This window comes from Thamnophis elegans, chromosome Z (assembly GCF_009769535.1).
Source record: "Thamnophis elegans isolate rThaEle1 chromosome Z, rThaEle1.pri, whole genome shotgun sequence".
NCBI classification, from domain to species: domain Eukaryota; kingdom Metazoa; phylum Chordata; class Lepidosauria; order Squamata; family Colubridae; genus Thamnophis; species Thamnophis elegans.
Window position 1 is genome coordinate 63,183,400 of NC_045558.1, and position 14,906 is coordinate 63,198,305.

Sequence of the window (14,906 nt, forward strand, 5' to 3'; positions counted from 1 at the left end):
CCCATGTGGGGAGCCTGTGGATAGGAGGAGGTCTGAGATTGGCTGCTCCTTTAAGGAGGCACTTGATCAGGGGAACATGTGAGAGGGAGGAAGACGCCACTCTCCCCAAGACTGAAGATAGAGCCGCCACCTGCCGACGTAGGGTGTTTCTGTAGAAAGTCCAAGACATTGGGAATTGTGGCCCTAGCTGGATTGATGTTCAGTGGGGAACACCATCTGACGAATGCAGCCCAGGTGGAATTATAAATCTGGGTTGTTGATGGGTGCCTAAAGGCCTCGATGGTTCGGATGACTTTGGAGGACAGGTTAGCCTTCCTCAGGAGCCCCGTTCAAGAGCCAAGCGGTCAGATGCAGCCACTGGGGCTCCGGGTGGATCAAAAGCCCCTGGCGCAAGACTATCTCCTCCCGAGGAATCTTCCATGGATGGGCCACTCACAGCTGGACTAGGACCACGAACCAGGGCCTCATGGGCCAATAAGGGGCTATCGTGACAACTAGGGCCCTCTCTGATACCACCTTCCTAAGGGTCCCTGGGATGAGGGGAATGGGAGGGAAGGCATAGAGTAGGCCCGGTGGCCACCTATTCCTGAGGGCTTCTGTGCCCTCTGCAGCTCGGCTCTGGAACCGGGTGAAGAATTTTGGCAGTTGTGAGTTCGCCGGGGTGGCAAAAAGGTCCACCAGAGGTGTGCCGAACCTCCGAGAGATATCCCGAAAAAGGTTTGGGGGGAGCTGCCACTTGCCATTGTCCAGGGTCACCTGGCTCAGCCAGTCCGCCTGGTGGTTGGACAGGCTGGAAATGTGTTCCGACACCAGGGAAGACAGGTGTCTTTCCGCCCAAGTGCCGATCCTCAGGGCCTCCAGCCAGAGAGCCTGAGAATGTGTCCCTCCCTGATGATTTATGTGAGCCTTCATAGCTACATGTCCGTCAGGAGGAGCACGTGACAGCCCTTGACAAATGCCTTGAAATGTTGTAGGGCCAGGCATGCTGCCTTCAGTTCCAACCAATTGATGTTGTGTCAGAGATCTGGGGCAGCCCACCGGCCCTGCGCTAGCCTGGAGCCCATCAGTGCCCCCCAACCAAACAGACTCACGTCTGTGGTCACAGTCACCCTGTCCAGTTCCCAAAAGGAACAGCCCCATTGAAGGGCTGGGGAAAGCCACCACTTGAGGGATGCTTAGACCCCCACCGGGAGGCAGAGTCCGGAGGGAGATGCTCATCCTCTCTTCTGGAAGGGGATGACTGCCCACTGGAGGGAGCGGAGATCGAGTCTGGCCCATGGGACTATCCCGATGCAAGACACCATCTTGCCCAGTAACTGGGACAATGTCAGGAGTGAAGCTAACTGACTTCTGTGAACTGTGCTTGCGAGCTGGTGCAGACTTGTTTGATGGTCCAGGAACAGGTGGAAAACCCCTGACACTGAATTTATGGCCATCCCTAAGTGAAGAATGCGCATGGAAGGAGTAAGATGACTTTTGGGGAAGTTGACCAAAAACCCCAGGGACTGAAGGCTCTGAATGGTGAGCTGAAGGTCTGAGACTGCCTGTGGAAGGGACCCCGTCTGAACTAGGATATCGTCCAGGTAACATTGGAGCCTCACCGGGATGGACCGGAGGTGAACCGCCAATGCCGCCAGAACCTTCATGAATGTGCGGGGGGGGGGGGAGAAGCCAACCCGAAGGGAAGAGCCCTGTATTGATAATGAGTCGCCCTGTGAAAACCTCAGGTACCTGCGATGAGCTGGCAGAATTGGTATGTAGAGGTAAGCCTCCGTCAAGTCTATCAATGCTAAGAAGTCCCCCCTCCGAATGCCCTGCAGAATGGACTTGAGGGAGGACATTTTGAAGCATCTGTATACCAGGAAGCGGTTCAGGCACTTGAGATCCAGAATTGCCCTCTAGCCGCACGAATCCTTCAGGACCACAAACAGATTGGAGTAGTGGCCCTGACCGCATTCCATAGGGGGGGGGACCTCCTCCACAGCCTGGATGTCGAGAAGATGTTTTATGGCCTGATCCATCAGGCAGCGGCGATCCAGGCTCCGCGACAGAGGGAACGACCTGAAGAGATTCGGAGGAGTGAAGAGGAACTCTAGCCTCAGGCCGTGGCGGACTGTGGATCTGATCCATGCGTCTGAAGTGATCTCGTTCCATTAATCCACGTAAAGGGACAGATGGCTGCCTATGGGGAGGCTCGGGTTCAAGTACCTTCCCCTGCGGTATGGGTGACCGCCTCCACCTCGAAAGGGCTGCCTAGACTGGTGCTGGAACCTGTTATGGTCCTGATAAGCAGGCCATGGGAATTGCCTGTCTGACCTGAAAGTGTTGTTGATGGTCAAATTCAGGAGCCCTATATGACGGCCTGCGATAAGGGTGAGCGCAGGCCTCGGTCTTTTTGGCATTAGACAGAAGTACCTTTTTCTTACCTTTGTTCTCGACTAAGATGGGGTCAAGAGCCTCCCCAAAAAGGTTGGGACCCTTGAAAGGGGCAGCTGCCAGATTCCATTTGGCCTTATTATCTATCTGCCAGTTACGCAGCCATAATAAGTAGTGGAAAGTAACCGAAGTGGCCAAGGCACTGGAAGCAAATTTGACTGCATCTAGGGTCACATCAGCAGAAAATTTAGAAGCAGCTATTATTTTCGTGAGATCCTGGTGGAGGCGCTCGTCCTGGATCGGAATGCGATCCTGGAGCTGGTGAAGCCACATCACCATAGTGCAATTAAAGTATGAGGCCGCTGTTGCAGATTTTATGGCCCAGGCGGAGGCATTAAAATTCTTACGCAAGGTAAGCTCCACTCATTTGTCCTCCGGTTTTAATTTATCAGCTGCATTCCCAGATACCACCGGTGACTAGGAGACTAGGGTTGCAATGGGCGTGTCAATGGTTGGCAACTGAAGGGCCTGAGCAAAGGATTGCTCTATATTGTAGAAGTGTCGGTCATTGCTCCCAGGGTTGGAAAAATTAGAAGGGCGAGTACACTGATTCTTTATGACTTCCATGAATAGAGGAGGGGCAGGTATCTCCTCCTTGTTCGTGGCTGTATTCGAAAACATGGTCATATCTAGGTCTCTAGGCGGGAGAACTGTAGGATCCCCAGTCCCAATCTTGTTGGTTTTCCTTGCCTTGTTCAAAAGGGTTTTAAACATAGCTGGGGGGAAAAGACCTGAGGAAGAGGGGGGATCAGGAAGGGCAGCATCCTTGTCCTCCGAGAACCTGAAGGTTGTCCTCTCCCAAGATGGATCCCTCACTGACTATAGATGGATAGGGGGCCCTATAGTGCTATCGGCTATGGCTGCCCTGGGCTCTAGTAGAATGGGAGCTCCTGTCCCGTTGGGCAATACCCCGGGAAATGGCTGCAGATATAAGCCTCTTGATACCCTCAGGGAGGCGGTCCAAGTCCTCGAAGTCCTCATAAGAGGAGCCTGGACCATGCGGGGCCAACCTACAGTTGCAAGAAAAAGTATGTGAACCCCTTGGGATTACATGGAGTTTTGCATGAATTGGTCATAAAATGTGCTCTGAACTTCATCTGTCACAACAATAGACAAACACAGTCTGCTGAAAATAATACTACACAAACATTAGATGTTGACATGGTTTAATTGCACATAACATGTAAACATTCACAGTGCAGGGAGGAAGAAGTATGTGAGCTCTTAGCCTAATGACGTCTCCAAGAGCTAATTGGAGCCAGAAGTGAGCCAACCTTGACTCCAATCAGTGTGATGACGTTGGATGTGTTGCTGACAGCTGTTCTGCCCTTTAAAAACACACACCTGCTGTGGGTTTACTGGTTTCAAGAAACACTGTCTGATGTGAACCATGCCTCGCAGAAAACAGCTCTCAGAAGACCTACGATCAAGAATTGTTTACTTGCATGAAGCTGGAAAGGGTTACAAAAGTATCTCCAAAAGCCTTCATGTTCATGTATCCAGAGTAAGACAGACTGTCTACAAATGGAGAAAGTTTAGGACTGTTGCTACTCTCCCTAGGTGTGGTCATTCTATAAAAATGAGTGCAAGAGCACAGCGCAGAATTCTTCATGAGGTAAAGAAGAATCCTAGAGTGTCAGCTAAAGACTTACAGAAATCTCTGGCACATGCTAACATTTTTGTTGACACATCTACAATAAGGAAAGCGTTAAACAAGAATGGAGTACATGGGAGGACACCACGGAGGAAGCCATTGCTGTCCAAAAAAAATATTGCAGCATGTTTGAAGTTTGCAAAAGAGCACCTGGGTGTTCCACAGCACTACTGGCAAAATATACTGTGGACAGATGAAACCAAAATTGAGTTGTTTGGGAAAAACACACAATACTATGTGTAGGGGGAAAAAGGCACAGCACACCAACATCAAAACCTCATCCCCACTGTAAAACATGGCGGAGGGAGCATCATGGTTCGGGGCTGCTTTGGTGCCTCGGGGCCTGGACGGATTGTTGTCATTGATGAGAAAATGAATTCCAGAGTTTATCAAGACATTTTGCAGGAAAACCTACGACCATCTGTCCGCCAACTAAAGCTCCGCAGAGGATGGATGATGCAACAGGACAATGACCCAAAGCATACAAGTAAGTCAACACAAAAATGGCTTCAACAGCACAGAATACGCCCTCTGGAGTGGCCTAGTCAGATTCCTGACCTCAACCCAATTAAAATGCTGTGGCATGACCTTAAGAGAGCGATTCACACCAGACATCCCAAGAATATTGCTACACTGAAACAGTTTTGTGAAGAGGAGTGGTCTAAAATTACTCCAGATCATTGTGCAGGTCTGATCTGTAACTACAAGAAACGTTTGGTTGAGGTTATTGCTGCCAAAGGAGGATCAACCAGTTATTAAGTCCAAGGGTTCACATACTTTTCCTCCCTGCACTGTGAATGTTTACATGTTATGTGCAATTAAACCATGTTAACATCTAATGTTTGTGTAGTATTATTTTCAGCAGACTGTGTTTTTCTATTGTTGTGACTTAGATGAAGTTCAGAACACATTTTATGACCAATTCATGCAAAACTCCACGTAATCCCAAGGGGTTCACATACTTTTTCTTGCAACTGTACGTGCAGAAAGGTAAACCCTAGAGGTACCTTCCAATGGGTCTGCAGTTACCTCCCTTGCTGGCTCTGGGGAAACCAAAGGGGAAGGAGACCCTCCCCGCCTGGAATACCCATGAGATCTGGACGGGGAGGCCGAAGGAGAGGACGGACTGAAGCCCCTAGGTGAGGCTGAGTGTGTAGGGGAGAGCTTGCCTGGGGATGTGGATCTGCTGGTCTATCTGGGCCCGGCTGTCCGGGCCTGCTTCTCGGCCCTGGCGAAGGTCTTTTCCAGGGCCTTCTGCTTCCTCGCCTCCTCTCTTGTTGGGGCCCTAGAGGGGCGCTGAGACGCCAAGGGCTTGGCTCAGGAGGCCCTGGTTCTGGGGTCCTGTCCCTGCTCGTCCCCGACTGCCATAGGGGCCTCTACCAGGCCTTGGGGAATCTCGGAGCTCACCTCCATCGCCCCCACTCACGTGTCCAGTAATCAAGACAACAGGCCTCTTTAGGCCCCGCCAGTGCCTGGGCCCTCGGAAGCTAGATTGGCTGTGTTTCGGAACGGTCTCTTCGGTCTGAGGCCTTCGAGCGGCCGAGATAGGCCTTGCACACATGGCGCCTTCCAAAATGGCCAACGGAGCTCTGAAACGCTGGGTGTGGGATAATGGCGGTCGCGACTGGCTCCGAAGCTGTGACCAATCACCTGGAATCAGGGCGGGCTCCTGAGGCTCTGGGGGCTCCGTGGCTCGGTTGGCGCACTCCCTCAAGTGGCTCATCATTCCTACAATTAGTGGGGAGTCATTAGTCCCTCAAGTGGCTCATCATTCCTACTATTAGTGGGGAGTCATTAGTTGGGCGGCAGCCATCCGAATTTAAAAGCGACGTCTCCGCTGGCTGTTCACGTGCGCCTCGTACAGCACCGGTAAGATAAGGCTCACCACTTTGCCATCCGCCCTATGAAGAAGCTCCCGAAGCTGTGCTTCGAAGCTCATCACCCCCGCTGCCCCGGGGATATGAAGAGTTCCAGGCCTACGGAGGGGGAGGGCAATGCCCCACGGGGCTCTCCCCAACCTCACGAGGTAGAAAAGACTGTCCCTTGGGCCGCAGCAATAATTTAGAAATTTTAGAATTTGGAGTCTCCAATTGAGCGAATTACAAAAGCTGATTGAATAAAGGAAATTTCCTACCTATACCAAAACTCAACAGAGTTTGGACCAAAAGACTGAGAGGAAACTGGGCAATAATGGAAGGAATATTTAAGAAGTTTTATCTCAGTCTTTGGACCAATCAGGCTTTGAGAATACCCACATGTAACCCCTTCCTCTCTTCCACTGGAAAATGTTCTGGATTCCCTAAAAACGTATATCTGGAGGGAAGCAGAAGGGATTCTCTGTGAAGGCTCCCTCTTTTGCAATATCATCCCTATAGAAATTAGACTGGCCTCCACTTTAACACTCTTTTACAAGCCCCTGACCTGGTTTTGTCAACAGGTCTGGGGAACTCAAAGTGGGATGGAACTCATTACATGGCTTGTTTGGTTGCTTATTGTTGGTTGGGGGGGGGGAGTTATTTTTTCTACTCTTTTCATATTGGGTTATTTTTGTAAGCCACCTAGAGTCATTGAAATGGCAATGATGGTTTTGTATCTGATACTAAAACACTAAAGTAGCCCACAATGGAATCTACAATTAAACTGTTTTCTAAAGCAGGGATCACCAATCTTTTGGACTTCAGGGACCACTAAATTCATAATTTTAAATCCTCTGGACCACTAATATACATTGACATCAGTCTCAACAGACTATGGTATAGTGCTCTGGAAAAAGGTCCTAACACAGCATCTGATATGGCTAAAATGGCCAATTTGGGAGTGGCAATCTCTTCCACACTGAGGGCACATACATTCTGTCCCCTGCCCAGCCCCCAGATTTTGCTGATTTTGGGACTGCCAAAGTTGAGGTCAAGGTTTCCCAGCTGTTAGTGTCCATTCCCAAGGCCTTTAGAACCCTCTTGCAGATATCCTTATATTGCAGCTGTGGTCTTCTTCTGAGGCACTTTCCCTGCACTAATTCTCCATATAGATCTTTTGGAATCCAAGCACCAGCCATTCTCATAACATGCCTAAGCTAGCATAGATGTTGCTGTTTCAATAATGTATACATGCTAGAAATTCCAGCACATTCCAAGACTGTGTTATTTGGAACTTTGTCATGCCAGATGATGCCAAGAATATGTCGGAGACAGCACATATAAAAGGTGTTCAACTTTCTTTCCTTCTGTGCATAAAGGGTCCAAGACTCACTGCAGTACAAGAGTTGTTCTCATGAGGCAGACTCTATAGACCTGGATCTTTGTATGCTCTCTCAGCTTCTTATTAAGCCATACTTTAAGTCTGGAAAATGTGGTGGCCGCTTTGCCAATGTGTTTATTCAGCTCAGTATCTAAAGAAAGAGTGTCAGAGATAGTTGAGCAGAGGTACACAAAGTCATGGATGACCTCCAGTTCTTGTGCAAAGATTGTAATATAGGGAAGTGAATCCACATCCTGACCCATAACTTGTGTTTTTTCAGGCTGATTGTTAGTCCAAAGTCTTGGCAAGCCTTGCTAAAACAGTCCATAAGTCGTTGAAGGTCTTCGTCAGATTCAGCAGTAACAGCAGCATTGTCAGAGAAGAGAGAATCCTGTAAGCATTTCAGATGGACTTTAAATTTTGCTCTCAATCTAGAGTTTAGAGAGTTTAAAGAGTTTTCCGTCTGATTTGGTCCCGAGATAAATACACTCTGTTGCAGTTCCAAAAGCATGTTTCAGTATGACAGCAAAAAAGTTCCTGAATAGAGCTGAGGCAAGGACGCAGCCCTGCTTCACTCCACTTCAAATGTCAAAGGAATTTGATGTTAAGCCATCAAAGACAACAGTGCCCTTCATTTCCTCATGATAGGACCTGATGTTTTCTTTATATATGATCAATGTCAATTTCCCCCATCCCTAAGTCTAATGGGACTTGGAGATTTATTCATGATTTACGACAGACCAATTTGCCGGCTTCACCCGCTACACCCTGTGGTGGCCAATGCATATACTTTGCTGACTATGCTTTCTATATATATATAAAGTTTTTTATTTTTTCATTTTTATAACATATAACCACATGTATACTATTACATAGCCAACATCATATTGTATTATTAAATGTTTATATCAGTTTGCCTTGTCATCAACTCCCAAAAACAATTATTGTCTCTTCTGCTCTCCATACACCATATTTGTACCTTATCCGTCACTTTCTTCTCCCTCTCTTTTCCACCTCCCTACCTCATTTCTTCCCTTCTCTTCTCTACTTCCTCTTCCTCTCTCCCCTTGCCACTCCTTTTTTCTCTCCTCCTCGTCCCCCCACGCTCTCTTCTATTCCTCTCTTCTTCCCTTACTTCTACCCTCTACTTCACACTCTTCATCTCATTTACTTGGTGAATTTCAGCTTCTGAGTGAGATCCATTTTATATTGATGGTATTTATAATTCCTTTTCAATATATACGTACGTATTTAATTTTAACATATATCTTCCTCCTTTTTTAAAAAGAGAGAAAAAGTATACATATATAGTCATAGTGCTTTAAACGCCCCCCCCTCCCCCAGTATCATTTTGGCTGAGATGGTCACAATTCCCAGCTATTTTGCCCCACCTCATGATTCTGTCTTTAGATTTCAATAGTTTCTCATGTATATTTCATGTTCCCTCTCCATTTTTCCATATCTTGGTTTAGGTTCAAGAAGTTCTCCAGCTGGAAAGACGTGGGGGATGTGAGCTCTGAAGAACCTCACATGAACTCTGTCTGACAAACCAACTCCAGGGATCCTTTTTGGATCAGAACCCCCCTGGAGGGGGGGCAAAGAAGGGGAAGCGTCTCATCAGACCCAGGGGGAGGCAACAGGTCCCTCGCAGGTTGGAGATTTGGCCCTCTGAATCGGAGTAGAGGCAGCAGCATGGCAACATGGCTGCACAAGAATCTGGCTTCCAGCCAAAGCAACTGAACAGGAGGGTGAGGTCGAGATGAAAGACCGGTAAGAAAATTCATTTAACCCAGTCACAAATCAAAACTTGGAAAAGGCAAAGAATCTTGAGAGTACAAACAATATTAATAGGCAGATCTGGATTTTGGCAAAAGGAAAGAAAAGAAAATGGAGGGTTGAAACACTAGCCTCCCAAAAAGACATTTGTTTGAAACATTTCAGACAGAAAGGGAAAAAGCAGAGAAGTGACAAACCCCACTCAAATACAAATTCTAAATTTGATTTGGATTTGAAATTGAAACCAAACACTCCAAAGGAATTACTTTGTCTGAATGTCTTCCAACTAATATATCTTAAGCAACTCTAATTAATAAGAGGTGGAATGCAACAACCGAGAAAGATCAAGAAAAAAGCACTATTTTCTCATTGATAACTGATAACCTAACCTTGCCTGTGTGGGAAGTTTTAATTAACCAACAGTAATAAATCAGAAGTTGGAAAAGCAGAAGGTGAAAGAAACATACCCGGGTTTGGCTGTATGCAAGTGTGTTCCAATTGATATATTTTGAACAACTATGGCCAACAAGAGGTTGAGAGTGGCAAGGGGAAAAATAATAACAAGGTCAAGAGCTGAGAAAATAGAAAGGTTTTTTTTCTTTTTTTCTGCAAAAGATCAAGAATGGCTCCAGCTTCTCTTCCATTTTCATATTAGTTGAATTAGCTAAATTTAAGGTGGACCAGATCTTTGAAATAAGACCTGTATAACTAACTGTAATTTCAGAACTGGACAATAAGGAAAAACAAAAGACCAAGATGGCTCCTGTCGCTCTTCTCCACAGCAGCTGAATTAGATAAATTTAAGGTGGACCAGAACTCTGAAATAAGAACTGTATAATTAACTGTAACTTTGGAACTAGACATTATGGAAAGGTGGGAATTTGAAGAACTATGTGAAATTATAAAAAATATGCATAATCAAGCCTAAATAGAATTCTGAATTCAGAGAAGCAGGTATTTAAAGAAGAAGGGAAGGAAGAAGGAGGGGAGAGATAATGAAGAGGTAGAAACTGTTGGAAATAAAAAGCAGACAAAAACCTCCATGGGGTTTGGCAGTGGTACAGGAAAATGAGGGATGGGTCCTAACAAAAGAAAATAAAAAGCAGACAAAAGATGTTTTGGAGGTTGACAATAGCATAAGCAAATTGAAGAAGGAGGTTACGCCCCAACTAAGAGAAATATATAAGATTACTTGATGATGGTTTGGGGAAAATTGAAGAGGGTGGACGTGTCAAAACAAAGAAAAGGGAGAAAGCAGAAATAGAGAAGTGGGGACAAAAGACTTACTAGGAAAAAATCAGACAACTAGAAATTGTTATGTGGGAAAATACAAAGCTGCAATAAGGGTTTACTCCTAATATGACAATAAAATTAAGTTGCTTATTGATTATGATAATGAAAAGATAATTAAATAAAGGTTAAAATATATGGAATATGAAATTGATATTGGGAGATTGTAAAACAGAGGTTTGTGATTCACTTTTATAAATGATAATTAAACTTAATTGCTAATTGATTGAATATGACAATAGGATAATTAAGCACGGGTCAAAATATATGAAACATGGACATATATGAAACTTCTAAGATGGTGAACAAAGTGAGATGTACACTGCTTGTTATTCTATATAGTAGATTAAGGGAATTGTAATGAACATTGAACAGTAAGAATTGCCATTTATAGAGAATTAAGGTAAGCAGGACCTGATGCGATGGACATCCAATCTTGGGGAGAATTTTATAAAGGCCGTTCCTACTAATGAAAAGTGGCTATCTTTGTTCCCCGCATTTCTCCTGCAACTGTCTAAGAGAAAATACCATATCAGTAGTGGACTTGTTGGCTCGGAATCCACACTGTTATTCTGAATAGACTCTCTGCAAGCTCCTGGAGCCTCTTCAGTACGACACAGGCAAACAGCTTCCCTACAACACTAAGAAGAGAGATGCCATAGTAGTTGTTACAATCATCTCTGTAACCTTTGTTCTTATACAGTGTGACGATATTTGCATCCTTCATGTCCTGCAATACTCCACCTTCCCTCCAACAAAGATAGAAGATTTCATGCAGTTCAGTGGGGATGTTCTCTTTACAGCAATTCAGAACTTCAGCAGGGATGTTATCTTTCCCAGGTGCCTTACCGGGAGGCAAGAGAATCCAGGGCCGCCTTTAATTCTTCTAAAGTTGGTTCACTGTCAAGGTCCTCCAAGACAGGGAATCACTCAATTTAATGCTTCTTCATTATCACATTTTCTCTGGAGTATAATTCAGAGTAGTGCTGCATCCAGCATGCCATCTACTATGCTCAGTCCTGGATAACTCACCTATAGCAGACTTCAAAGGGGCAGATTTCTTCTGTGTTGGACCTAAGAGTTATTTGATGCCATCATACATCCCCTTGATGTTGCCTGTGTCAGCTGCTATCTGGATCCAAGAGCAAAGCTGCAGCCAATAATTGTTAGCACATTTCCTGGTGGGTCTGTTGGACTTTGCTACAAGCAGCTCACAGAACCTTTAGCTTGCGCTCACTGCAACAAGCTTTATATGCAATTAGAGCTCTCCTTTTTCCTCAATGATCTGCTTAATGACTGGGTGGTTGGGCGTGGTTAGGTGGTCGTGTGACAGGGTGGGCATGACCAACTCAATGTCATTCATGTCGAGGGATATCTTGCCAGCTTCTACTCATCCATCCCCTCCCAGCCACTCCTTGCCTCCCTGCCCAAGCTCCTTGGGGCCCCAAGGGGAAGCAATTGTTGGAACTAAGCAGCCACCACAAGAAAAAGTTGGCAAAACAGCTGACTCAGTTCAAATTGTATCTGACCGAGAAGGAACTCAGCAGAAGCACCTCACTGAAGACTATGAGCATAGGCTTTCCAAGCAGAGGGAAGACCTGCAGGACTGCAAGACTAGGTACTGGCACCTGGAGACTCAGCAGGCTGAGATGGTCAGCCAGTTCCCGGCCATGGTACAGTCCCACTGGAACAAGGCCCTCTGGCTCTTCTCTACCAGCAGTACTTCCCTCCAGCCTTTGCCCAAGCCCTACACCAGGACACTGAAGCAGACCCCGAGTTGGAATTTCTGCTCCCCTCTGACCTGCACAAAAAGACCTCGAAGGGAGAGATTCAGTGCAGCAACACAAACATTCATTACACATATCCGGCAAAGGGTCCGTACTTTGAGGATCCCTGTTTTAGTGCAATATAAAAAATGCAATAATTTTTCTGAGGACCACCATAATTTTCTCACGGACCACCAGTGGTCCATGAATCACCAGTTCGAGACACTGTTCTAGAGGATGAGAAAAAATGGCTAAAAAATGTTTCTGTTGTTTTATAATTACTATAGTTTATTAGCATTATTTGATGAGGTAGCATATAAATTTTGTTCAATAAATAAATATCCGCATTTCATTTATTTCTGGAATAACTGTATATTGTATACATTGTTGAACTCAAATCATGTAACTACAGATATAAATAGTCCTTGGCTTATGCCTACAATTGAGCCCAAAATATTATGACTACAACTGAGACATTGTTAAGTGAGTTTTGTCCCATTTTATGATCTTTTCTGCCATAGTTTTTAAGTTAATCACTGTAGTTACTAAATTAATAAGATGGTTATTAGCTGACTCTGGCTTCCCCATTGACTTTGCTTGTCAGAAGGTTGCAAAAGTTGATCTTTTGAAGGTCGACCCCAGGATCTGTAAACTGTCATAAACATGAGTCAGTTGCCAAATATTTGAATTTCGATCATGTGACCATGGAAATGCCACAATGCTCAAATTGTGAAAACGGTCATGTCACTTTTTTCAATGCTGTTGTACTTGGAACAGTGACTAAACAAACTGTTTTAAGCCGAGGATTACCTGTACTCATCCACAAAAACTTATGGCAAAAATAAGGAAGCTCTGGAAATTTGAGAGATTGCTGATATACAACTCTTAACTTCCTTTACCACACTAGCTAAGAATTTACTATCAATATCATCTGCCTGTAGTTTTAAAATTTCAGAGGTTGCCTACATATAACTCATGCTATATTTTCTGTCTCCATTTTAAGAGCATCAAAACCCTACTATAGTAGTTTGCTTAACTCATAATTGATTCCTGAAGAAATCATAATTAATTTCCCACACTGGTTTTAAGAGAATTTTAGATAAACTTAATTTTGATTCAGCATACTAAATTAACAGGATTAAGAATGCAAATGCTGCTCTCAATTTGAAATAGGCATGGAAAGGAATACCACTAAAACCATTATTGAAACATAACCTTCTGCCCACAAACACTATTTCTAAATTCATGCCTAGAGCATATTTAGATCATATTTGGGCAGCAATCTATTTTTTCCCTATGAAACTCTTTAAAGGATTATTCATCATTATTTAGAATATTTGTAAGATCTTACAATTATTTGTAAGAGATCTGAATGTAAGCTGTTTACTCATTACAATATTAATCATTAACAGAATTTTCTAAATTTAACTATCTGACTATTAAGCTATATCAGTACAGTAAATTCCCTGAATTTTCATCTTTTGCTATAAAGAACAGAAGAAGACCCAGTTCTTTTGCCAACAAGAGAAAATTCAAGCAGGCTAGTTTTCAACTTTTTCTCCTACTCCCCCCTCCAACCATACTTCCTAAAAAAGCCTGTGAAACACCCTCGAACCCCAGCAACATTCTACTGACAGAGAGTGTAGCTTGACTTTCCCATAGTTAACCGTGGTTTATTTATATGCTAACATGAAAATTTGAGATTTACTGGAAATTTTACCCCAACCGGTTCTCAGAACTCAATAAAAAGTTAGGTATCGGTTTGCTGAACCGGTGCGAAATGGCTGAATCTCATCAACTACCACAACAGTTATGTCTCAAAATGAGCAATAATATTCATGGTGTCGTGATAAAAGTCCGGGCACATAAACGTCCAACATAGGTCCAGAGCTTCCTGCACTCAGGCCTACCCCTTCCGACTAGTTCTGAGACATTAGAAACCCTTTCGCCGCCTACCTTCCTCTCCAGAGGTGAAGGGTCCCCGCCCACCTTTCTGGCAGAAGAGGCTGCCAGCTTCCCTACCCAATTCCGGTTCTCACCCAGCTCCAGCGGCTCTGAGTTTTCTTGCCCAAGATCAGCTTCGTCCGAACGAAAAGACTAGGGACTCAGAGCAAGCCGGTTAGGCGAAGCCACGAAGGGTCCTCGGTGCAGCAAGATGAGGGAGCTATTCTTGGACTCAGCTGATTCTCGAAAGGGAAAAGGAAGCGGGCTTCACGAGTTTGTCCCTCGCAGGATCCTATCTTTTTTCCCAAAATGTAACAGCCCCAAATCGACCTCACGCTTTCCACGAGCGAGTGCCAGTGAGTTCCCCTAATGTCACCAACGAGATTCGGCAGCTGCAGCGAAAAAGCCTTCAGCGACGCGCATGCGCGCCTTCTCACGGAGGCGGCCCATAAAAGGAAAACGCATGCGCAAGATTGACAACCAGTGGCGAGCTTTCTTTCTTCGGACGGATTGTTCCTGCGGGCGGCGCCTCTTAAATTTCTCTCGTTCGCTGGGTCAGCAAAACCTATGGAAGTCATATGTGTCCTGCGGCTGTCATTACGTGTCAGATCTCTCTTGCCACTTTCAGACCATAGTGACACCGTCAGTAATTTACGCAATTGAAAGGAAATATACAGTCGTACAGATAGTTCAAAGAAGATCTGAATAAATAAAAATCTGATTACAAAAATAACATCTAAATTATTTCGTATGGAAAACATAAAAAGCAACATTTTCCACAGAATTCGTTATTTTTTATCCAC

At 45.0% G+C, this 14,906-nt stretch overlaps 1 protein-coding gene across 18 annotated transcripts in view; it reads right to left on the reverse strand.

Annotated features, from left to right (window-relative positions):
* LRRFIP2 (LRR binding FLII interacting protein 2) overlaps positions 1 to 14,534 on the reverse strand; it is a 173,614-nt gene extending 159,080 nt beyond the window's left edge. For all 18 annotated transcript variants that reach the window (XM_032234651.1, XM_032234649.1, XM_032234647.1 and 15 more), the window contains exon 1: positions 14,199 to 14,534. The gene's annotated coding sequence lies outside the window, so the exon portion shown is untranslated. The remainder of the gene's footprint in view (positions 1 to 14,198) is intronic.
* Positions 14,535 to 14,906: the final 372 nt, after the last annotated feature.